We start from the raw sequence: 26,372 nt of genomic DNA, 5'->3' as shown, positions 1-26,372 counted from the left end.
AATGTATATGTATAGCCTATATCAGATTGTATGCCATCTTGGGGAAGGAGGTGGAACGGGAGGGGGAGAAAAATTTTAAACTCAAAAGCTTATGGAAATGATTGTTGATAAATCAAAATAAATTAATTAATAATACAAATTTTTAAAAAGAATGTTCAAAAAAATTACATGCAATTGGGTAATATTTAAGAAATAAATAAGAATGTGTTTCAAAAAAGAAAAAGAAAAAAAAGATACCCAAAGAGAATTACAGAGACTGCTGAGAGATAAAGGTAAATTGGAGTCTCATAGAAGTAGGGAGAGGGGAAGCTCTACTCCATGGGCAAAGGGGATGATTCAAGGAGGTGTTCAATTGCTGAAACAGTAGCCTGGAAACTTAGCAAGGGAACTGTGGTTGAGGAGCTTTGGGAGGAAGTGAGAAGGGAATAGTATTGAGAAAGTGGGACCATGAGCTTTATATGACATCGCTTTGGTTTCTATGTCCTTTTCTGGCTCTATTTTCTTAAGTTTAGCTAATGCCTCAAATACTCAAGCATTCTGTCCTAAGTGGTCAGTTGCAACTTCTGTCAATAAGCTTTGTGTGTATTAGTTGGTAAATCCATCTGCTGGCCTCCAATCTGGCATCTCTAACTGCCTACTAGACACCCCAAACTGGATGTCCTTTAGTCATCTTAAACTCAACATTTCCAAAACAGAACTCATTATTTTTTCTCTCAAACCTTCTGTTCTTCCTTTCCTTCTTCCTGTCAAGAGCACCACCATCCTTCTGGTCACATTGCCTCAAAACTTAGGTGTTATCTTGACTCCTCACTCTCCCTCACCACTCCTCTCCCATATACAATTAGTTGGGAAGACCTGTAGAATCTATCTTCATGACATCTCTCATATATGCCCCCTTCTCTCCTTTGAGTCTGCCATTATCCTGGTGCAGACCCTCCTCACCTCATACCTAGACTATTACAAGAGCCTGCTGGGTTTTTTTCCTCTGCTTCACGCCTCCTCCCCATTTCAGTCCATCCTCCACTCACTGGTCGAATTGATCTTCCTAAAGCATGTGTTGCCCTCAGAGTGACCTCCAGGATCAAACATAAAAACCTCTGTTTAGCTTTTAAAGCGCTTCACAGCTTAAGCCTGTCTTACCTTTCCAGTCTTCTTACACCTTACTCTCCCCTTCCATGTACTCTGTGCTCAGTAACACTGGACTCTTTGCTATTCCTCTCATAAGACATTCTCAACTCAGTGCAATTTCATTGGCTATCCCTCCTATCTAGAATTCTCCTCCTCTTCATCTCCACCTTTTGGCTCCCCTGGCTTCCTTCAGGTTCCAATTAATATCCTATCTTCTGCAAGAAGCCATTCCTGACCCCTCCTCCCCTTCCCTCTTAATGCTACTGCTTTCTTTCTAACATTATCTGCAATTTAAACCATATAAATCTTGTTCGTTTATAGTTGTTTTCATACTGTCTCTCCCTTAGACTACAAGTTTCTGGAGGTCAAGGAGTTTTTGTTTTGTTTTACCTTTCTTGTATACCCAACACTTAGCTGGGACATAGTAGACATTCAATAAATGCTTGTTAACTTGACACTGGGGACAAGTATGGCATGTGGCATGTGCTGTAGAATGTTGTGACTAAGGCAGATGCTTTGCATATATCTAAATATATATCAATATATAGATATAGATATAGATATGTAGTAGAATGGAACCCCACATGTAGACATGGTGAGAATTGTTATTGTGTGTGACTTGAAGGGAGGCAGTACAGATACCTCTAACCTCTTCTCACCCTACCCTTCTCCAAGGGAGATTTTCATTCCTGCTGGGAGGAGAAGCAAGAGGTTGGGGCCAGAGGCCATTCTGCTATCTTTAAAAAGAGAAGGTACTAGGCTAGAAGAATATTTATCTGCTCCCTTAAAATTGTTCATCTAGCGGATATAATCAGGTTCCATCCAGCTTTTAATCACTTTGTCATTTGGGGGGTATGAAGAACCCGAGATCTATATTGACGGCATGGCCCCTTTCCCACCAATTACCATCTCCACAATGAACATATAGAGAATAGTTATGAAGCCCATTTATCCAAATTGTAGCAAACTCAAAGCAGAGAAAGTATGCATAGGACAATATATTCCAGACAATGCATAGTGAAGGAGCTCTCCCATTGGGAAGGAGGTAACTCAGATTGAAAAAGAGTCCTGGATCTCATCCAAGGAGAAACTCTCCAAAGGCTCTAGAGTAGCTAGCTAGGGACAAACACTTGATGGAGACTGCCTACTGCTCTCATGTCTTCCCAGAGTCTTTTCCTTCAGTGATCTGAAGAAGTGTTGGCCTCTTCCATCTTTTCTCTTGAAGCTGAAAACCAGGAGCATTCAAAGCAGCTCCACACTAGAAGATGTGAAGCTTGACTAGTTCCAACGGGACTGGCCCTGAAGAGTCCCAAAGAAGGAGTAGCCTCTGGAGAATCCTAAAGAGGACTGACTGAGAAGTGAAGCTCTCTTCTCTCCCCAATTTTGCCTTGCCTCTCATGCAGGGCAGGACATTCATCTCCGCCAATAAGGAAAGAGTCCCAAATCATAAAATAATCCAAACAGAATATTATGGAGTTAGAAAGAACAAGATTGACTTCAAAGAAGAGATAAGAAAATTGCCCATCCTCCAATCCTTTGCAGAGTTTGGGGTCCACAGGTGTGGAACATTTTTTTTTGTAACTTCATTTTTTTTCTGTTGATCGGTTTTGCTGACTATATTACTTTGCTGAATTAAAAGTGTTACTTGTTAAATAAACTATTTCCCATGTGCTTTAAAAGCTCTGTCTCTGTCTCTTCTTTTCCCTCTCCTATACATCTCAAGTTTCTTAATCCTTTAGGCTTAAATAAATGTTAAAGTTACTGTCCATACTATTCATTAACAGTGTAACCAACAATAAAACAAAGACTAATAATTTACAATGTTTCTATTGTGTGAAAGATCACAGTCAATTACCTATGACTGCTGTCTCCTCAGCTCTGAAAATAGTCCCACCATTCTGCTATCTCAGGATACCACTTAAATTCTCTTCTCAGTGTTAATCTCTTTGGGGAATGGGGCTTTGCAGTAGCTGACTCTAGCTAGGTGGACGGGTAAGCAGTTTAACGATTTTGGGGGCACACAGGCAGCTGGGTGTTACAGTGGATGGGGCACTGGGCTTGCAGTCAGGAAATCTTGAGTTCAAATCCAACCTCAAAATACTTACTTGCTTCCTGACTTTGGCTACGTTACTTAACCTTCTCTTTAAAACGAAGATAATAAAAGCACCTTCCTCCCAGGGTTTTTGTGAAATAGTATTTGTAAAGCACATTGCAAGGCTTAAAGTGTTATGGAAATACTAGCTGTTATAATAATAATTATCATTGTCATTATAACTTGTTTTCCAGAATGGTTGGACCAGTTCACAGCTCGGTCCACAATGCAACCATGTGCCTGTTTCCCCACAGCCCCTCCAACCTTTGCCATCTTTCTTTTTCGGTCAGTTTTGCCAACTGGCAGGTGGGAGGTGGAATCCGAGTTGCTTTAATTTGCATTTATCTAGTTATGAGTGATTTGGAGCATTTTTTTTTTCACATATAGCTGTAAATAGCTTGGATGCCTGCCTTTGGAATCCGCCTGTTCATACGTCTTTTTGGTTATTTATCAAGTGGAAGGAGTCAGGCCCCTTGATTTTGAGACGAAGAGGGTGAGGCCGGGTGAGGCAAAGGCCCGAGGTTGCACGCTGCAGGGAGCAGGGCGAATCCGAACCCAGGCCCTCGGACTCATCGCTGCCTCCTCCCGACAGCACAGCTTTACGCGCGCATCGTTTCAAAGGCAAGACAAGTGGAGCAGCCCTTTCCTCCGAGTACACGCACGTGTGTGGGGATGCAGAGTCAAGAGGCGGGCTCTTTGTTACCCGCCCGCGAGCGGTAGCACAGGTGGGAAGAGGGGCGTGGCGCGAGAAGCTCCAAATTGGAAGGGGGGGTAGGGGGAAAGAGGGAAACGCCGGCGCGAGCCGGTCTCGGCCGGCGTCCCCTCTCCCCTGACCTCAAGGCCAGACGCATGCGCAGGTGGAGGGCAGCCTGGGGAGGAAGGGGTGGGCGCGCCGAACTTTGCTTCCGGCGCCAGGGGATGTACATCCGGGTCGCGTTGCAGCCGCCGCCGTCGCTACCGCCGCTGCCGCCGCTGCTGCCACAACTGCTTTCTCGTCTTCCTCCGCCGCCGACGCCTCGTCCCCCCCCTCGGGCTGCCGCGGGGCCAGGCGTGTCCCCATGCCCCTGTCCCGCCGGGGGCCGCCGCCGCTGCCCGGTGAGTCCCCGCTTCAGCCCCAGCCCCGGCGGCCCGGGAGTGGGGTGGACACTCGGGGCTCGGGGCTCTCGGCTGCCTCAGCGCCACCAGCCCCGGCGCCTTCCGGGCCTCAGGTTGCCCCTCCTCCGCCGGGCCCCAGGCTGGGCAGGTTCTCGTGAGAGCCCCGGGGTGTCGGCGCCGGAGCCCCAGGTGGAGAGTCTCGGGACCTGGGTTCGAGTTCTGCCTAGGTGGCTTAGGAGCTGGGTGACCTTGGGCAAGGCCTCGTACCATTCTGGGCCTCGGTTTCCTCACCTGCAGAAGGAGGGGGTTAGATTGCGTTTCTCAGGTTTCTTTAACCCAGTTATCTCCCTGGGTCTCGGACTGCCGGGCCACTCTTCACTTTTGGGGGTTGGCGGATAGTCAGAGCCCCCACCTTTTAGGTGTTTCATGGGGGCAAGGGCTATTCACTTGAATTCGGCGGACGGTGTAAGTGCTGGGGATCTGTAGGGTATGACTTTCGTATTTGTATTTCTAGTATCTAGTGCTAAGGAGGCGTCTGAGTCAAGTCAACAAGCATTTATTGTCTTTATCATTCATAACAACAACAGTAACGATAGCTAGCGTTCGTTTAGCACTTTAAGGCTTGGAAAGTGCTTTATAAATATGATTTCATTTTCCACCCACAGCAACCTTGGGAAGTAGATGCTATTATCCCCATTTTACAGATGAGGAAATTAAGGCTGAAGGTGCTTAAGTGATTGTCCACATAGTAAGCAACTGAGGCTGGATTTGAACTCAGGCTTTACTGACTCCAAGTCCAACACTATCCCCTGGGCCACTTAGCTGAGATACTAAGCACTTAAACGGGTGCTGTGCTAAGCTCTGGGGAAATGAAGGAAAAAAACATAGTCCTTGTCTATTCCAATAGGTTAGAAAACGCAAATAACTATGTGCATGAAGAATATATACAGTGCAACATATACAATATGTACAGTGCACATGGTAGGTGATATGGGGGGAAAGTGCAAGGAGTGTGTGGGGAGGGAGTGAGAGAGGCAAGACTAGGAAGGACCTCCTTCAGGAGATGGAATTTTAGTTGAGTGTTAAAAGGAAATGTTTGTTGATTGATTAATAGACACCTCTTCTCCCATCCCCCCAACAAACAAAAAAACAAGAAAAGGTCTCTGACCCCAAAGAGCTTCCCTTTGTTTGGGAGGAGGTGGCTGCAGAATCTTCATCCATGAAAAAAGTCTAAGGAGAATTGAATTAGGGAGGGCATTAACACTTGGGTCTGTGAGGAAATTTTGTTGTAGATGGTTATGCATGAATTAAGCCTTGAAGGGAAAACAGGGAGTCAGGTAGAGATGAGTGACTGCTGATTCTGTAGTTGTATGATTGGGACACAGAGTTTGGGGAAGGCTTAGTAGTTTAGTTTGACTGGAACTGAGAGTTGGTTATGGTGAGTAGTAGTATTATTCATAGAAACTTTATTTAGGAACTGCAGGGCTTCTGGGTGTTGATTTAAAGTCATGTAGTGGAACTGCCCTGGAATTTGGAGGAATACCAAAAAAAGATTTTTCCCATGGTTGTCCTCTTCCTGGAACTCTGAGCTTAGATTTGACTCTAACCCTCCCACACCACTCCCTCCATACAGCAGAGTCAATAGATAGTATGCTTGTGATTGTTACTAGCTGCAACTCTGCATGTGATTTTGTTGTTCATTGATGGTGTAATCATTATTCTTAGGCATTATATGGTATCTCATAGGAAATGTGGTATCCTGGAAAAAGCAATAGACTTGGAGTCACCTGAGTTCAAATCCTGCCTTTGACATTCATTAACATAGAGCCATGGACAAGTCACTTAATCTCAGTGAGTTTATGCCTTAAATTCAGTCAGTCCACAGTCATTTGTTAAGCAATTATAATGTGCCAGCACTGTTTTAAATGCTGAGGATACAAAGAAAGGCAAAAACTCCATTCCCCAGCCCTTAAGGAGCTCACATTCTAATGGGGGAGACAACATGCAAAAAAACACACGTAGCAGATATAAAGAGTGTAAATGGAAGGTGATCTTAGAGGAAATGTTCTTGTATAGCCTACATCATATACATTCCTATTAAACATATTTTCACATTACTGATGTTGTAAGAAAGAATTAGAGCCAATAGGAGGAACCACCAGAAAGAGAAAACAAAACACAACAGAAGAAAAAAAATAGCAAATAGTATGCTTCGATCTGCCTTCAAACTCCATAGTTCTTTCTTCTTTGTGGATAGCATTTTCCATCATGAGGCCTTTGGAGATGTCTTAGATCCTTGTGTTGCTGAGAAGGGTTAAGTCTATCAATATTAGTCATCTCACAACGTGGTTGTTACTGTGTACAACATTCTTCTGGTTCTTCTCACTTCACTTAGCATCAGACCATACAAGTCTTTCCAGGTTTTTCTGAAGTCAGCCTGTTCATCATTTCTTATAGCACAGTAGTATTCCATTACATTCATATACCACAACTTGTTCAGCCATTCCCCAATTGATGAGCATCCTCTCAATTTCCAATTCTTTGCCACCACAAAAAGAGCTGCTATAAATATTTTTGTACATGTGTGTCCTTTTTCCATTTGTATGATCTCTTTGGGATACAGCCCCAGAAGTGCTATTGCTGGGTCAAAGGGTATGCACATTTTGATAGCCCTTTGGGCATAGTTCCAAATTGCTCTTCAAAATGGTATCTAATCTATTTTCTATGCACGGTTGTAATGCCCATTCAAATTTAGTACCTAAGGTTACAGCCCTCTCCTGGTTGCTCAACGGGTTTTTTTGTTGTTTTCATGGTATTTAAAAATTCATATCACTTCCCTGTCTCTCCCCTCGAATAATTTCCAGTCACGGTTCAACACCATAGAATGTTAGAGGGGGAAGAGAGTTTAGAGATCATTTAGTCCCAAGGCTCTCATTTTACCAGTGAGGAAATTGAGGTTTAGAGTGTTTTAGTGGCTTGCTCAACATCACATAGCTAGCAGAACAGAACTAGAAACTCTGATTTCCTAACTTCCAGTCCTGTGGGGTTTTTCCTCCCACTGCCACTCTTTCCTTCCTCTCTGTATAATATGATCTTAAGGTTCTTCAGCTCTAGTCACTTTTCTTTGCTTTTAGTAATTTTCCTCTCTGATATTTTAGGTGTCGTGCTTTGATCAATGATAGAAACACTAGGTTTCCTTCTTAAATCTCTTTTTGAACATTTGAGAAAATTTTTAGTTTTCTTACCTGTAAAATGAGGAAATTGGAACAAATCACCACCAAGGTCCCATGTATTTCTAATTTTTTTTTTATTTTTAGGCAGTTGAGGTTAAGTGACTTGCCCAGGGTCACACAACTAGTAAGTGTTTTGTCTGAGGCCAGATTTGACTCAAGTCCTCTTAACTTCAGGGCCAGTGCTCTATCCACTGTGACACCTAGCTGCCCCCTATGTATTTCTAAAATCCTGTAATTCCTAAATATATTATAAAGCACACATTTTGTTCTTGTGGCATACATTGAAGAATTTTCATTTCCTCCATTATCTTCAGTCACTAAAATGTTCATTGTGTACCTGCCATGTACCATCTAAGAGGTGGTGTGTTGTAGCAGATAGAGAGCCAGCCTTGGAAGCTGGGAGACTTGGATTCATGTCATCAGTTAGTAGAGAGAATTTTCTTACCATGGTTTCCTTATAAGAAACCATGGATAGGTGTGATCCAAACACAAAAGTACCAGGATTCTTTGCTAGGTATTGGGCTTAGGGAGACAAAACCAAAACCACTTCTGTTCTCTAGAGCTTGCCTTCTGTCAGAGGAGACAAGCTGTCCAGTACTCAACTAAGCAAATAGAAGATAGATACAAAATAAATACAAGGTTATGTGGTGATGGGGTGGGGGAGGCTTTAGTTGCTGGGGGACTAGGAAAGAATTCAGTGCAGGGACATTTGAGCTGAGTTTTGGTGAAAGTGAGAGTTTCTAAGAGGTGGAGGGGGAGAATTCCAGGCAAGGGGAACAGCCTAGATAAAGGCCCAGAGGCAGGAGATGGACCATCTTATTGAGAGAACAGCTAGTGAGTCCGTTTGGCAGGACCAGAGAGTATGTGAAGGGGAGAGATGTATAATGAGTTTAGAAGAGTAGACTGGAGCTAGATTGTAAGAGGCTTTAGATGCTAAACAAAGGGGTTTGTATTTTTCATAAAAGCAGTATAATTTTGTGCATAGGAGAGTGACCCAAAGTCAGACATGTGCTTTAGGAATATCACTTTGACAGCTATGTGGAGATCATTTGGAGTTTGGAAAGGTTTGAGGCACGAAGACCAATTAGGAATCTGATTATGGGGGCAGCTAGGTGGCACAGTGGAGTCAGGAGGACCTGAGTTCAAATCCAGCCTCAGACACATAACACTTTCTAGCTGTGTGACCCTGGGCAGGTCACTTAACCCCAATTGCCTCACCAAAAAAAAAAAAAAAAAGGAATTTGATTATGGTTTGAGTTGTGGCAGTACTATGTAGTGGGCAGAGCCAGTGGACTTGGAGTTCAGAGACCTGGGTTTAAATCTTGGCTCTAATACATGATGTACAAATTATTTCATGTAATTGGTTTCCATAAGCAGAAACTCAGCTGTCAAATTCAAGAGCCCAGATTCAACAAATGACATTTCATTTCTGTAAACAGTTTCTTTAAGCAGCACTTTCTAGCAGGCAAGTCAACGAGCATCTATTAAGTGCTTACTGTGTTCTAGGGACTGTCCTGAGTTAAGTAGTATAAGGTGTTATAAGTGGTATTAGGTGTTATAAGTCTTACTTATATAGTACTTATAGACAGCCCTGTACCAGAATTGTAGCATATCTTGGACCTCAGCTCATTCCAAACCAAGTCAAGCCTCCCCAGCTATTTTTAGCAAGGACCGTTGGAGATAAGCCAGGTCAGGCCTGGAGGATGGTAAGCAGTATCCTCTAGGTGGTCTCCCCCTTCGCATCAGTGAGTTGTCAAGTCAGCAAGCATTTATTAAGCACTTCCTGTGTATTAAGCACTGCGCTGAGCACCGAGGATACAAAGTCACCGTTCTGCTCTCAAAATTCACTCTCTATAAATAACTATGTCCCTGTAAGGCATATCCAGTGTAAATGGAAGATAATCTCTGAAGGAAGGCATTGGTAGGTGGTGGGATGGGAAAGGGTCTTTAGCCTAATGTTGGATTGGGAGCCGAGTGATGAAGGGAGTCAGAGAAATGTGGAGGTGGTGGTGAGAGCGAGGGCAATCCAGGTAGAGGAGTGGCACAGAGGCCAGGGTAGCTAGGTCATAGAGAGTGTGGAGAGGGATCAGGTGTAAGACTGGGCAGGTAGGCAGAGGCCAGATGGTGAAAGGCTTTAAGTGCCACACAGAGGAGTTTGTATTTGGTCTTAGAGGTTATAGGAGACACGGTCAGAACTACACTGGCAGCTGAGTGGAAGGTAATTTGAAGAAGAGACAGACTTAAGGCAAGGATACCGACCGGATGGCTTTTGTAACAGTCTAGGCAAGAGGTGAACAGAGTCTGTGCTGGGATGGTGGCTGAATGGGGAGAAAGGAAAGCGGATTACAGGTGTTTTGAAGGAAGAAATAACAAGACTGACAACAGATTTATTATGTGGGGTGACTGAGTGAGGAGTTGAGGTTGTGTGCCTGGGAAAGTAATGATCCTTTTCCAAGAAAGAGGAAAGTTGAGATGAGGTGAAGGTTGAGAGAAAGATAAAGAGTTCTGTTTTGGACATTATTGGGGAGACATTTTGGAATTTGAGATGACTGGGCCATCCCATTTGAGATGTCCAAAAAGCTGTTGATCTGGGAATCATGACTGGTTGATGTTGTTGTTAAGTTGCATCCTACTCTTCATTTGGGGTTTTCTTGGCAAAAATACTGGAGTGCTTTGCCATTTCCTTCTCCAGGCTCCCTATTTTACAGTTGAGGAAACTGAGGCAAATAGAGGTTAAGAAACTTGCCCAGTCTCAGAATACTGGATTTGAACTCAGGTCCTCCTGACCCCAGGCCCAGCACTATCCACTGCCCCACCTAGCTTCGGGGATTCACGTTCGTAGAGATAATTATCTAACTCATGGAAATTGATGACATCAAGTGAGACTAGTATAAGGGTTCTTAAAATTTTTTATGTTATGGAACTCTTTGGAAGTCTGCTGAAACCTTTGGACCCCTTCTCAGAAGAATGTTTTTAAATGAATAAAATAAAATACATAGATTTCAAAGTAAACTGATTATTGAAATGTAGTCATCAAAATGTTATTTAAAAATACAAGTTCCTAGGGCAGCTAGGTGACAAAGTGGATAGAGCACCGACCCTGGATTCAGGAGGATCTGAGTTCAAAATCTGGCCTCAGACGCATAACACTTACTAGCTGTGTGACCCCAAGCAAGTCACTTAACCCCATTGCCTAGCAAAAAAAAAAAGAAAAAAAAAGACCAACCACAAGTTCCTCCAGGACCCCAACTTCAGAACATCTGAGTGAGTAGTGGAGAAGGCCCTGTACAAAACCTTGAGAAACATTCATGGTAGTGGATATGACCTGAATGAAGAGCCATCAAAGGTGACTGATGCACAGTCAGGTCAGACAGGTAGGAGGGCTTCCATTTGACCTGTCTTAGTTCATTTGCCCAGTGGTTTTAAAATAAAATCTGGAGTTTCTGACTTACATACAGTCTACATCAGTTCTTAGCTTGGATGAACTTTTTTTTTTTTTTAAGGCAGTTGGGGTTAAGGGACTTGCCCAGGGTCACACAGCTAGTAAGTGACAAGTGTTTGGTCTGAGGCCGAATTTGAACTCAGGTCCTCCTGACTTCAGGGCCGGTGCTTTATCCACTGCGCCACCTACCTGCCCCAGATGAACTTATTTTTAAAAATATTTTGATAACTGTGTTTCAGTATAATTGGTTTCCTTTGTAATCCCATGTATTTTATTTTATGCATTTAAAAACATTCTGAAAAAAAAACATTCTGAAGAGTCCAAAGCCTTCATCAGACTGCTAAAGGAGTCTTATTGCAAAACAGGTTAAGAACCTCTGCAGGCTCTAGGGCCTCTCTAGGTAGGTCTGGCAGAGGATAAAAGGGGTTCTGTCTGGGTTGATGGGCTCTCTCCTATTTGACCTTGGTACTCCTTGGGCATATTGAGGACTCCATTTAGGATAGACTCATAAAGAGCAGGCAGAAACTCTAGAGCTGATCTGGTCAACCTCTAAATTAGCAGCTAAGGAAGAGGAGGGAAACTGCCTTATTTACCGAGTGCCACATAGCAGGTAATGATGAAGTCCAGCAGGTGTGCACCCAGGAAGGGGTTTTGGCTTCAGTACAGCTTTCAAATAAAGCTTCACATCTTTGTAAACTGTGCCCACATGAATTCGAGACAGTTGGGATTAGAACTTCTGTAGATCTTTGCTTTCATGGATGTGACTATCTTCACCCCCTCCCCTTTTTGTGTTCGAATTCACAGTTCACAACTGACCAGTCTCTGCTTAGTCTGTTCTACCCAAACTACTGATTTTTTTAATCCGTGCTCAAAGTATTCTACTTGAACAAACCAAGTGCAGGGTACCCAGTATATTGAGGAGTTGAAGTTAAATATTTGGGTCTCTCTTCCTACACATCTGTTTTGTATATCAATCAATAGACATTTATTAAGAGCCCATTGTGAGCCAGGTATTATGCTATGTACTAATAGATAGATGGATAGATAGATAACTTGTTTATATTTATCCTGTGGTAGTGACTCTGTACAAAAACTCTTAAGTAAAATGAAGAGTGCTAGTTTGTGTTGTTTCACAAGTTAATTGCTCCTGCTGTTTGGAGGATTGATCACCTTTATCCTCTGTCTCATTAGTAAAACACTGTGAGGGAACGTAGGACAGCTAGGTGGTGCCATAGTGCATAGAGAGCTGGCTTGGAGTCAGAAAGCCTCATATTCCTGAGCTCAAGTCTGGCCTCAGACACTTATTAGCTGTGTTACCCTAGGCAAATCACTTAACCCTGTTTGCCTCAATTTCCTCATCTGCAAACGTACTAAAAGAGGAAATGGCGAACCACTCTGCTCTCTTTTCCAAGAAAACCCCAAATGGGGTCAGACAAAAAGAGTCAGACATGACTGAACAGTAACAACTACCACCACCAACAACAGGGAACCTGCACCTGAATTTCCAAAGAAAAATAGGGTCAGTCCTGATGGTTAAGCAGGGAAGAAACCAAACATATTATAGTTATTAACCATATAGTTGTAAATCATATTATTTATATTATAAACCGTAAAAATCTCTAACCTATTCTCTAGTCCCACTTTGTTGAACCTAAACACTTAGCATAAAATGCATCTTTTATACTTTAACTTGTGCTGACTGAGTAGCATTTTTGATTTAAAATCTGCAAATAAATTAAAGTAATTGATATTTGATTAGACTGTTCGTTTTCTCTCTAAATTTTTGTCCTTGACATCCCCTATCTAGGACATTTTAATGAAAGATGCAGTTTTAAAAACTGAAATAGCATGCTTCTTTTTTGATGTCTTCATTTGTACCCTAATAAAGAGTTTGCTTTTTTCTTTTTAAATCATGTCCAGGCTACCTTATTTTCACTGCTGTAAATAGAATCCCCCCCACCCCCTCCACACACGCCCCTCCACCCCAGTTTATTCAATACAGCTCTGTTGTAATATGTTAATAATTGTATGATCATAATAATGAGATGTTACAGCTAGAAGAGATATTAAAGGATATCCAACCTTCTGATCTTCCAGATGAGGAAACTGATGTTCAGAAGACGGAAGTGACTTGCCAGACTTTGAACTAGGACTCTGATTTCCAGATCTCCTGTCTAGGTCTTTGTACTGGGCCATGTTGCCCCTACTGGGACCTTGGTTACATTACTTCCCCTCTCCCAGGCCTCAGTTTCTTCCTCTATAAAATGAGGAGACAATTAGAAAGATCACTAAGACCATTATACATCTGTTTATTTTCTGAGAGTGACATAAAGTAGTGGTCCAGAATCTTTTGTCTGATTCCTGCCTTGATATTTGAAAGCCTGTCATCTGAAAGAGGGAGTATACTTGTCCTGGGTTTTGGACCTGGAGGGCAGTACTGGGAGAAATGGAAATTTGCAAAGTGGCAAATTTTGGTTTGCTATGAAGAGAACCTTTCTAGTGAGAGCTACTCAGAGTGGAACAGGCTGTCTTGGGCAGCGGACACTGGTTCCCTCTCAGAGATTAGATGCCTTTGTGCAAGGGCTGCATGATTGAACACCAGTGAGTTCTGTCATAGAGGAAAATTCTTATTCAGGTCTGGCATCGATGGCTAGAGATTGTTATTCTGAAATGCTTACGTGTTAGAGAAGCTCCTAAATGTTAGCTTTCCCAGCATAAAGTAGACATGTATAGTCTTTGGGATACTTTCAAAGTCAGAATATTAACAAAAAGTTAATTGAACACAAAATTGTATTTTGAAAATCTTTCATACACATTGGCTTTGTATGAAAGCTGCATGTTCAGGGATAGCATGTTAGTAATGTGTTAGGAAACTAGTGTTAAGTCCAATTGGTGATTCTCTTAAAATAAGAGTACAGGTGTGCTTATGTGTGTAGACTGTAGGGATTAAACAGTAAACTGTCATCCTGGTTTGAAAACGAAAAGGATGGTTTTAGAGATAGCAGTATCTTTAGACGATCATCTGAAAGTACCTTGTACCAGAACAGAATCCCCAGTTTCTTCCTTAACGTTTACTTGCCTGAATCCAGAATCCATCAACTAAGTGCTGAGGCAGCTAATTGCTGGAAGCAGCAAAGACTTAGATTGGTTCTTTTTGTTAGAATTTGAAACTAGGTTTTTGAAACAATTATGCATTTTATTTTATTTTAACATTAAAGGATTTTAATCTTAATAATTTTCTGTATTTGAATTATGCAATGATATCTTTCATCACAAAACTAAAAGGTAGTTTAATTAATACTATATTATGTATGCCATACAAAGTTTAGAGTTTTGAAAAGCATGTTGATTACACTTTAGTTAATTAACTTGATTAATGACTGTGCTATTTAGATTTGTATAAGTGATTGGCCTAAACAAATGTAAATTGCAGTTTCCTTTTATGTGTAATCTTTGCCAAATGTGAGTTACTTGGGGGCAGGGACTCTTGCTTTTTCTTTTCATATCCACAAGGTTTTTCCGCAGTGCTTGGCACATAGCAAGTCCTTAATAAGTGCATTTTCATTCATTCCTATGATACAGTCTATTCAACAAATATCTTGAAGCCAAATTTTCAAACTGTTCTTGTGAACAGTGAACAGAGTGAATGATCTGACTGGTTGTGAATGAGGCTAACATTTGGATATGTACTTTTGATTTGATCTCATTTGGACAGGTAAGAGAGGATAGTTGTTTTTTAAGCACTTCTGTGTAAAAATTGACATGTCAGCAAGAAACTGCTAGTATAACAGTTTTCTCTTTTATGAGTGAGAATGTGTAAGCTTTTTTGATTAGGAACCCAAGTACTGAATCTTTCCCCTGTCCTTGCCATCATCCTAAGGATATACAGCTTTTTTGATCAGGAACCTAAGCCAAGCATTTATTTTTTTTTTCCCATTATGTTTTTTACTGACTCTGACTTGGGATAATTCACAGATCCTAGATTTCTGTGTGTTTCTATGTGTGTTTTTCAGTTAGTAAAACGTTGAAAAAAAAAAGAAACAAAAATTCCATTGCAGCTTTTAGAAGCTTATCTTGAAGATGTTAACATTAAATACTTTGAGTTCCTTTCAGAAATGACTGTATGCTTACAAAATGCATGCAGTATTAATACTGAAATGTCTTAACCTTAAAATTATTTAATTCTTTCTTTGATCAGCAGTATACATTAAAATGGGTTAAAGAAAATGCCTTAAATTTAGTGCTCTCCACATGGATTTCAAATATAAAAGACATTTTCTTTTTTATATTACATCAGATAAGACTCCCCTCATGTCTAGTAGAAGTTGGCAAACTTATACAAACTTGAGCTTTAGCCACTTATTTTGAATCAGTAGAGTAGAGTAGTAGCCAGATTTACATCAACATTTTCATTTTTATCTTACAATAAAGAGGAAAAAATATTTAAGACCAGTAAGTACAAACAGTTTTTGGTTGGAATATTTTTTAACAGGTCCCTTTTTTTCCCCCCAAGTGAAAGAAACTTAATTGCATTTTTGCTGAGAAAGGGGGTTGATCATTTGGTATTGAATTGGGCATAGGAAATTACAAGATTTCAAGACTTGAAAATTTACATGGTGATGAAAAGTGACTTCAAGATCTTTGAAACCAATAGATTTATGAAATTTAATTTTTAAAAGTCTATCAGGAGATTCTTTTGTTTTTTGGTAAAAAGAGACTTTTTCCTTATAGGACAGATTTTTTTTTTTGTTCCTTTTATGTTAGGCCAGCTTAAGATGGAAGTATTAACTAAATATTGCATTTTAATAAGATTTTCCCAATTTTCTCTCTTGGAAAAAAGAGATCTGTGTGTGTGTGTGTGTGTGTGTGTGTGTGTGTGTGTGTGTGTGTGTTTGTATATGAAAGAAACTCAGCCTTTGCTTTAGACTTGCTGAAATTTTAATTGTTCTTTGCTTGGATACTGTAGCTTAATCTTTTAAAATAGGTAGCCATTTCAAATGGTTGGGTTTTTTTTTCACTTCTACATGAAGCTCTGAAGAAAGATCAGACTGTATATTAGAGCATACTACTCAAATGTTAAAAGTTTAACAATGGAGCAATTGCACGAGTCAGGAATATTGATAATTTATTGCTCTAAACTTCGATATGAGTGGGAATAAATTTGAAATGATGAGCTTCCAAGTAGAAAAAGAATTTTATTGTTTGTGTTCTATTTGTTTAAAAAAAAACATGAAATAATTCCTGAATTCCTTAAAACAAGAAAGATGCTTTTAGCAGTGATGGTGTTTAGCAGATGCATAAAATCCTAAAGTTGTAAGTGTTCATTTTTCTTTTAGACTTACTTCTAGTGCTCTGGTTTTCCCCTTATTAGCAAGTAGTGTAATTCAGCAGTGTTTTGGTGATGTCTTCCTATTTTAACCCAAAATTTATCCTTTCTAATTCGGCAGTATATAGCAAATCCAAAAACTTGGAAGTACTGCTGAATTAATACTAATTTATTAAAAATTTAAATATGTCGACTCTGTAAAGTAAGATATTTGTAATAATACTAATGGAAAATAGAGGTGCTAAAAATTTGCCTGCCCCCATCTCCTCCTTCTGGCCATAGAGATAATACATTGTAGCCTCTCAGAACTTTGTCATCATCACTCTTAGAGGGGGTGTAATTAAACAGAGGGCCTGGTGGGAATCTATTCTGTTTGGATGGTATCAAAAGAAGAATGAAAACGTGAGGAAGAGGAACTACTTGACCATTGATTAGAAGGAATTGTTTGATCTTCTTGGGGTTGAAGTAAGAGTTAGAATGAACCTCTGAAACGAACACGTTCCACATAGGGATTAAATAGAGTTAAAAACTTTTCCAGTCTTTGTTTCTTAAGTTTGTGTTTGTTCTGTTCATTATTGCCTCCCATGATTTACCGTTTCTCATTCTACATACTTGTTGTCTGATTTTTGAAATCATCAAATAAACATTTCCTGAAGGGAGTGAGTTTATAGTACTCCCAGAGGACCTTGTTTTAGTAATAGATGTGAATGGCTACTTCTCTTTAGTTAGCTGGTCTGTTTCATTTTAATTTTATTGCCTAGGGGATTATAAATCTGTTCATTTAGTAAATCCTTGGCCAGGTTTTTTTTCCTTTTTATTTATTATTAGATATTTTTCTTCCGCTTTCTTTGATTTGTTTTTTGGAATTGGGGAAACTTTCCTCCAGTTTTTCTCTTGTGTTTTGATTGTTTTAAGTGCAAAAGCTCTTATTCAGGAACTGAAGTAAGCAGAGGTCAATTGTTGTGTTAGTTTTCTTAGGTAACTTTTTCTAAGGAAAATTTTTAAAACAACTAAAAATTGGCTAGTCCAAAGTAAATGTGGCCTTAGGCAGAAAGAATCCTAGACTGAGAGCTAATGGGAAATGGAGAGAGAATTCAACGTAATTATCTAGTTTTACAGATCAGGACTATAGAAAAAGGGCACAGCTAGTTATTGGCCAAGCAGAGTCCAGGGTTCTTTTCCCTGTACCAGATGCTGCCCTGTGATTTCTGCTTTTGCTACCATTCCTCTTCTGTAACATGTGCCTGAAATCACCATTAGATGAGACTTAAGTTCAAGTCTCAAATCAGGTTACAGAATTTAGAGGCGATCAATTTAATGTCTTCATTTCATACAGGGAAACCTGAGATCCAGAGAAGTTAAGCATGATAAGCTAAAAATTTCCCTGGCTATCAGTTGAGCTTGTATTATTAGAATCCTAGGCTATTTTAAAATAAATCAAGGCTTGGTAGATGGAGAACTTCTGAAGCATCTGGTCCCTATTGTTGACTAAAAGCCAAAAGGCTCTGAGGAACTTTTTTACTGGCCCCCTCCTAACTCTAGGAAAGGGAGATGAATTTACAGCAGTTGGGTAGACTGAATGCACAGATTTAGGGGATAGAGTCTTAACTTTTAAGTCTCAAATTCATTGGAAGACAAAATACAGTGGTTCCAAGCTTGCCAGACAGGGTCTTACAGTAACTGTAGGCTTGAGCACCAATTACCAGATAAATAGGACTAGGCTTCAAGGGCACAGGTTCCCCGTCCCTGCACTAGGATAATTAGGGGCAGCTAAGTGGTGCAGTGAATAGAGTCAGGAAGACTCATCTTCCATAGTTTAAATCTGGCCTCAGACACTTACTAGCTTTGTGACCTTGGGCAAGTCATTTAACCTTGTTTGCCTCAGTTTCCTCATCTGTAAAATGAGCTGGAGGAGGAAATGGCAAATCACTCTAGTATACTTGCCAAGAAAACCCCAAATGGAGTCACAAAGAGTCGAACGTGACTGAAAACAACTGAACAGCAAAAAGAGAATTAATTGTATAACATCTGACGCTTCCATGATTGAACTTAGGTTCATCAGTTCAATGATGTGTGTAGGGTCCAATCTAGTTCTTTCTGCATATTTCTAAAGGTTAAAAATTACTTTAGGGAATTAGGAATGCTTTTGCTAACCTCTCATTGTTCATAATGCCTTGCCTTTTATTTTTGCAACAGCATTTATTTGTAACCTGTATATGTTGATTTAGGAGGTTGGCTTCAGTGGCTGAAAATCGTAGTTTGATATTAAGCTCTATAACTCGTCAGTAGGCATTTATTAAGTACCTACTAGGTTCCAGGTACTGTGCTAAGTGATGGGGAGACAAAGAAAGAAGATTGAGAATAAAAGCTGTTATCAGGGAGATGTCTGTTAGCATGAGCTGGTCACATGACCTGGGTAAGGGATGACTGTATGATTGGACAGGCAGCGCAGCAAACGTTTACTTAGTCCTACCTAGCTGTTATTAAGTTCCTCCTAGGAACCAGACTTTGTGCTAAGCAGCAAGGATACAAAGAAAGGGAAAAACCAAACAGGCCTTGCTCATAAGGAGCTCACAGTCTAATTGGGGAAACAACATGCAGACAGTGATGGATAAACAAAATATATATAGAATCAATTGGAGATAATCACTAGAGGGAAGCTACTAGCATTAAGAGGATGAGGAAAGGCTGCTTGTAGAAAATGGGATTTTACCTGGAACTTGAAGGAAGCTGGGAGACAGAGATGAGTAGGGAGATCATTCCAGGCACAGGGACAGCCAGGGAAAATTCTGGCATCTGGAGATGGAGTATTTTGTGTGAGGAACAGCCAGGAGACCAGGATCACTAGGTTGCAGAATATGTGGGGGAAAGTAGGAGAGTAAGTTGTAAGAAGACTGACCTTTCTCCTCAACTTTGCTCTTCTTTTTTTCCCTATTTTTGTTAATGACTTGATACCATTGTCCTCTTAGTCACTGAGGCTTGAAGTCTGCTATTTTTACTTCCTCCTCCTCTTCCAACATCTAGCTCTGGACCTGAAGTTAGGAAAACCTGGATTCGACCTCTGACTCAGACTCCTCCTAGCTGCGTGGCTCTTGGCACGTCACTTTATCTTTCTCAGTGTCAGTCCCCTCATCCGAAAAATGAGGGCAATAATAGCACCCTGCCTGCCTGGTGCACTGTATTAGCCATTATTATGCCTGTTATTTACCAACTACACATATTTGCTATTATCTAAAATGGAGATGATGAGAGCGTCTCAAATAAGGCAGTGTAGGTGACATCACAAATTTTGAGGGGCTCTGTAAGTGTGAGCTGTTGTTGTTATTGTTAGCAAGTTCTGTCACTTCGACCTCCACAATCTCTTGCGTTTAATCCCTCTGTTTTCGTTTCTGCTATGTGAGTCCATGTCCTTATTTCTTATCTGGATTGCTACAATAGTCTCTTTTTAAAAATTATATTTAATTTTTTCTCAATTATGTGTAAAAACAATTTTTAACATTCATTTTAAAAAATTTTGATTCCCAGTTGTCTTCCTCCCTCCTCCTCAATAGGGCAAGCAATTTGATATAGATGATACATGTTCAGTCATGCAAAACATATTTCCATATATAGTGGTCTTTTAAATGGTCTCTCTAGTGTTAAATCACTCTAGCTTTAATCTGTGCTGCACAATCAGTAACCATGTTCAAAAATTCAAAGGTTTACTCTTGCTAACAACCAAATAAAGTGTAAACCTTAACATGGCATTGAGGAGGGGGTGGGGAAGAAGAGGAGCACGGTATGTGCTTAGTCATCTCTTACCCCCTCCCCTGTTGCCTTGCTGGCAACAGCTGCCCTTGGCCTGGCACCTGCCACACGGAGGAAGGTAATCATTTAAAATCATGCAAGTCTGGGGGTTCATAGCCCTGGGTCTGCTTCAAGAACATCTGTGAAACAGCCCAGACTCTCAAGGGCATGCAAATCGGAAAAGCTGCCAGTCATTTGAAAGATGTCACATTGAAGAAACAATGTGTTCCTTTTCGTCAATATGGTGGAGTTGGCAGATGTGCCCAAGCTAAGCTGTGGGGTTGGACACATTTGGCCCAAAAAGAGTTCTGAGCTCTTGCTGCATATGCTTAGAAATGCAGAGTAATGTGGAACTTAGGGGTTTGGATGTGGATTCTCTTGTCATTGAGCATATCCAGATTAGCAAGGTGTACTTAGAGGGCTCTTGGTCAAATCAACCCATACATGAGTTCCCCTTGCCATATTGAGATGATATATACTGAAAAGAAACAAATTGTTCCTAAACCTGAAGAGGAGGGGAAAAACCTGACGAAACAAAAACTTAAGGCATGGGAGTAAATGTGACATTAGTGTGCAAATAAATACAGAACTGAAATCAGCATGGCCTTCTACAGTCTGATGCCATCTTGCCTTCAGAGGCTTCTCACATGCTGTTGTTGCCCTTCCCTTGATACTCCAGACAGAGTGCTGCCTCTGTGCCACAGGTGTGCTGGAACTGGCCCACGTAGGGCCCTGAGAGTTGCCTGTTGTGTGTTTGGTGTCAGCAGTTACACCTCAGAAGTTGGTGAATGCTACAAATCAGTGCTTGAGAAGGCAAGCAATTTGGTGTAGATTATACATGTGTAGTGGTGTAAAACTTTTCCACGTTAGCCATGTGGCAAAACAAAATAAAACATCAAAAAACTTTAAAATCCAGACCCCACCCCAAACTCCAAGAATAATAAAGTAAAAAAAAATATGCTTCGGTCTGCATTTATACTCCGTCAGTTCATTCTCTGGAGGCAGATAGCATTTTTCATCTTAAGTCCTTAGGAATTGTCTTGGACATTGTATTGCTGAGAAAAGCTAAGTCATTCACAGTTTGCTGAGAGTGCTGTCTAGTCCCTGCTTCCTCATCTCACATCACTCAGATACCTTTTTTTACTGTCTCCTATCTTATATGGAGGCCCTTCTCCTTGTTGAGGAAAAACCTTCTATGTGCACAAATGATCCCATTCCATCCTCTTCTCTGTTATCTCTACTCTTTCATTTATCTTCAGATTTTCCCAGTTTACTGGCCTCCTACAGACCTACCCATGTCTCCCCTCAAAAAAACCCTCATTTGATAAGTCCCTCCCTAGTAGTGACCGTCCTATCTTTTCTCCTTTTGTGGCTAAACTACTTGAGGAGGCCATCTGTAATCATTGCTTCTACTTCCATTCTCTTCACTCTTCTTTTAGCTCACTACATTCTGGTTTGTAACCTTATTATTTCAGAAACTACTGTCTCCAAAGTTTCCAGTTTTCTCTTTACTACAAAATCTAATCTTTTCAGTCCTCATCCTTCTTGCAGATATTGTCAATAACATTTTCTCTTTGGTATATTCTCTTCTCTGTAGGTTTTTGTGACTGCCCCAGCTCTCCTCCAACTGTCTGATCACTCCTTCTCAGTCTTCTTTGCTGGATCTTCCTCTAGGTCAGGCCTGCTAACAGGGGGTGTCCTACAGGGCTCTGTCTTGAGCCATATATATTATTTCACTTGGTGATCTCATTAGGTCCCATGGATTCGATTATCATCTCTCGACAGATGATTATCACTCCTACTTATCGAGCCCTAATCTCTCTCCTAACCTCCAGACTCACATCTCCAATTGTCTATTGGAATTTTGAACTGGATGTCACATAGGTATCTTATACTCAGCATGTCCAAAACTGAACTTACTACCTTTTTCCCCAAACTCTCTCTTCTTCCTAACTTAATGTCAGGAGCACCATCATCTTCCCCGTCATCCGGGCTCACAACCTAGATGTCATCCTTGATGCCTTACTCTCACCTTGCTTCTCCCCCCCCAATCACTTGCCAAAATGCTGTGGAATCAATCTTCACAACACCTCTCATTTATGCCCCCTTATTTTCTTTGTCACTGCAACCATTCTAATGCAAATCCTTAGCAACTCACACTTGAACTATTGCAAGAGCCTGCTAGTTGGTCTTCCTGCCTCAAGTTTCTCCCCACTCCAGTTCGTGTTCCACCCAGCTGTCAAATTGATCTTCCTAAAGTGCAAGTCACCTCCTTCAATAAACTGTAATGGCGCCCTGTTACCTCCAGAATCAAATGTAAAATTCCCAGGCTTTTAAAGTCCTTCATAGTCTGATCCCTTCCTACCTTTCTAGTCACTCCATTCCACATATTCTGTCATCCAGTGACTTTGACCTTGATCAGGACACTCCACCTCTCAACTCCAGGCATTTTCAATGGCTGACCCATTCCTGGAATGTTCTCCTTCCTCTTCTTCACTTTTTGGCTTCCCCGAAATCTCAGTTAAAAATATCACCTTCTAAAAAAAGTTTTTCTATGTCTTCCTTAATGCTGGTGCCTTCTTTTGAGAGAATTTATCCTTTATTTCAGTTTGTCCTGTAGATAGTGTTTGTACACAGTTGTTTGCATGTTGTCTCCTGTGTTAGACTGAGAATACCTTGAGGGCAGATTTTGTTTTTGTCTTACCTAGTATCCCCAGTGCATACCACTGTGCCTGCTGTGTAAATGCTGTGGACTTGTTGAACAAGAATAAGAAGACCAGTAAAGTGTGTGGAGAGTAGGAGTGTTGTGTAAGAAGGCTGAAATTAAGCTGGGGCCAGATCTTGAAGAGCTTTTAATGCCAAACCAAGGGGTCTGTCTTTTATCCTAGAGATAGAAGAGATCCATTGGAACTGATGTGATCACACCTTCTCTTTAAGAAAATCACTTGGGCATTTGAATGGGGGAGAGTGGGAGTGCCAGAGATTTTGAGGCAAGGAGAGCAATTGAAGGCTTTTGCAGTTGTCCATGGAACTATTGCATCAGATTATTACTTCAGATATTTATTGTCGAGAAGGTTGGTGGAGTGATTTTTCTCACAAAATTGTGTAATAGCATAATACTATATCCTTTCTGATTTTCATAGCAGATTATTAAGAGTGTCTTTGCTACAGAAACATTGGCAGCCTTTGCTGCTTCTTCTGGAAGACTAAGGATTGGATGGTATCTGTGAGCCTCAGGGGGTGAAGGCGACAGGATCCTGCTGCCAGCAGGCTCTGAGAGGTCACTGGAATTGAGCCTACTTATCACCTTTCCCAGTTATACTCTTTAGGGCTCCATAATTTTCTGAGACTGTATTGTTTTTTTCAGCCCCCGGGCTGATCGGGAGAGGGTTTTGGTTGAGGAGATGGTGGTGGTGGGGTGGTATCATCCAGGACAATGCTGAGGGGAGAGCTTAGAGATACCTATATGGCTGTCTCTTTTCTACCTCTCTGTACTTAGATCTGTTGTCTGTTGGCTGTGCAGTGCTTGTAACTTGGGCTGCACTTTGGGTTCTCTTCCTCCTCCCTCCTCAACATTTTGTCCTTCCAGTTTTACACAGCTGGCACAGCAGTCCCCTTTTCCTTCTCTCTTCCTTCGTAGGTGGTTTACTTGGTGCTTGGGATATAGTCACTCACCCACCCCCACCCCTTGCCCTTGCAAAGGTACTGACTCCAAAAATCAGTGCCTAAAAGTATAGTTACCACAAGCAGCTGAGGGAGGTGGGAATATAGAGAGGAGATACTGATGAGCTGCTGCTGTTGTTTTTTCTAGAATTAGTTAGTGGGGGCCTTCCTCTCCTCCCCCAGCTTTCTTCCAGTCCTCACTGATTTCACCATGTTTGGAGTCTTTTTACTTAGTTATTTGGGTTGGGAGGAAGCTGTGCCCTGTGTTCCTTCAGGATACGCCCTTTTGAGCTACTTCATATCTTATAACACAAGTCATATAACAGCTCTTCCATGGAGCCTTTCCCATCCAAAGGATCATAGATGTCTACCATACCAGGTCATAAATTGAGAGCTGAAACATGCCATCTAGTCCAACCCTCTCATTGTACAAAGAAGGAAACTGAGACCTGCCTACGGAGGTGAGATGACTTGGTTCAGGATCACACAGGTAGTGTCAGAGGTGGAATCTGACCCCAGCTCCTCTGACTGATTCCTCACCCCCTTTATCTCCTATTCCCCCACCTCCACCCCTAAGCTTGAGATATTCTCTATTTAGGTTGAGTTTAAGGCAGCAGTTCTCAAACTTTTTTTTACGCTCTTAAAAATTAGTGAGGACCCCTCAAAGAGCTTTTGTTTATATGGGTTATAGCTGTCAACATTTACTCTATTAGAAATGAAAACATCTTAGTAATATTATGAAAATAGTATTGACCTTGAGAAACCTCTGAAAGGGTCTTGATGCTTGAGAATACTCTTTGTGAACCATTGGATTAGGGTGTAAGTCTGTGATTGCTTTTAAATAGTTTCTCCCCTGGAAGTTATCTGGCCTCCTGGAAATCAAATGTGTATACTTGGACTCATTAACACTGTTATCTTAACTAATGTTAATTTTTTGGAAATAAAATGCTGTTTCGAAAACTATCTTAGGTACCAGATAGTTGGCAGTCATCTCTAACTTTTATTAAGAGTTTAATTGACCTAGAAGTATGATGTCCTCTACTACAGATGCCATCTCTTGTATTACTTTCAGCACTACAAACCAGAGATCTTGCACTTCCTAAAGTTCCTTTGGAACTCTTGATGGCAGTTGGGGTACCTGCCCCAGATTCCTGGCCAGGGACTTGTTAGAAGTTGCATTCCACTTCCCTGATAGTCATCTTGTACCTTTAGCCAAGTCTTTGATCTCTTGTTAGTGTTCTGTCTTGCTCCTTCTCCTGAGTGCAATAGAAGTTCCAAATTAACTTGTGCCAGGAAGTCAAGAGGCCAGGTGAGCATAGTGAAGTGAAGTGTGACCAAACCCTGGTAGATTTGAGTGCCCCCTGAGAGGTGCTAATTTGATATGTCTCTCTGTTAGTAGCTACAGAATTTCATCCACACAGAGTCACATTTCACATTTACTAGTTTGGATGCATTCTTTTTCTGTAATGGAAGTTTAATTTGTCTTGTGTTGGTTTTTTCCTTTTTCCCGAATTCCATCTATTTGCCAGAAAAAAAAAAGCAAATAGTGATGAGTCCGTATGAATGAGTGGGAATAACAAAATGACACTAATATTACATTAGTGATGGTGATGGTCAACATTATCTTGTATTTACTCATTGAGGAAGCATTGTGTTGGGACAAACCCTTCAGTACTCACAGTTCTATATGAAGAAGCAGAACTGCCTTTAGGGAAGGAAGACTGGATCACAGCAATGCCCAACACGATCTTGAGGGCATGGAGGGATACCTTTGTCAAGGAGGGAGAGATTCCAAAAGGGTGGAAGAAAATCAGATAGTATCAAAAAGGTGATCAAGAGAACATTAAGGGGCAGCTAGGTGGCACAGTGGATAGACCACCAGCCCTGGAGTCAGAAGGACCTGAGTTCAGATTTGACCTCAGTCACATAACACTCACTAGCTGTGTGACTCTGGGCAAGTCACTTAACCCCACTTGCTTCACTAAAACAAAACAAAACAATCCTGCTTGGGTACCTCCCCTGACTTTAGCTTTTCAGCTCCCTTTTATGTATTGTCTTCCTCCATTAAAATGTAAGCTCCTTCAGGATAGGGTCTGTCTTTCTTTTTGCTTGTATTTGTGTCTCCATCGGTTAGCACAGTGCTAGTAAAGTACCTCTAAATGTTTGTTGTACCTTTGATGAAAATGGAACAGGCAGGCTTTTGAAAATGATTATCTCTATTAGGAGTGGGCTAGAAGATGTAAAAACCATTTTTAGCTTGCAGGCCTACAAAAACAGGCAAGCTGGCTGTGGGCTGTCACTGACTGACCCCATGTTTGTAGCTTGCTCTTCCTTTATAGTCCCACACTTGACTGAAAGATGACAAGACTGTGAGGTCCCTTAGGCCTCACTCTTAATTATAAAGCAGAATTTGACTGGGAGTATTACACACTGTCTTAAGGCTTTCTAACAAATGAGTCTGTCATTCATGGGTCAAGATCATACAAAATTACTTGAGAGGCGAAAACCAGAAAACTGTTTAGTGGCCTTCTGGTTATTAATAATTAAGACATAAAAGGACAATTTTTTTTCTGGTTGTAGAATCTGCCACAGACCTGAGGCCCAGTC

The 26,372-nt window shown here is 41.1% G+C and overlaps 1 protein-coding gene across 3 annotated transcripts in view; it reads left to right on the top strand.

Annotated features, from left to right (window-relative positions):
• The first annotated feature begins 4,249 nt into the window (after positions 1 to 4,249).
• EYA3 (EYA transcriptional coactivator and phosphatase 3) overlaps positions 4,250 to 26,372 on the top strand; it is a 121,950-nt gene continuing 99,827 nt past the window's right edge. For all 3 annotated transcript variants that reach the window (XR_003569296.1, XM_027864451.1, XM_027864456.1), the window contains exon 1: positions 4,250 to 4,315. The gene's annotated coding sequence lies outside the window, so the exon portion shown is untranslated. The remainder of the gene's footprint in view (positions 4,316 to 26,372) is intronic.

This window comes from Vombatus ursinus, unplaced genomic scaffold (assembly GCF_900497805.2).
Source record: "Vombatus ursinus unplaced genomic scaffold, bare-nosed wombat genome assembly UNPS02014775.1, whole genome shotgun sequence".
Lineage (NCBI taxonomy): Eukaryota > Metazoa > Chordata > Mammalia > Diprotodontia > Vombatidae > Vombatus > Vombatus ursinus.
Note: the sequence above shows the minus strand (reverse complement) of the source record. Positions and strands in the feature narration are given on the sequence as shown.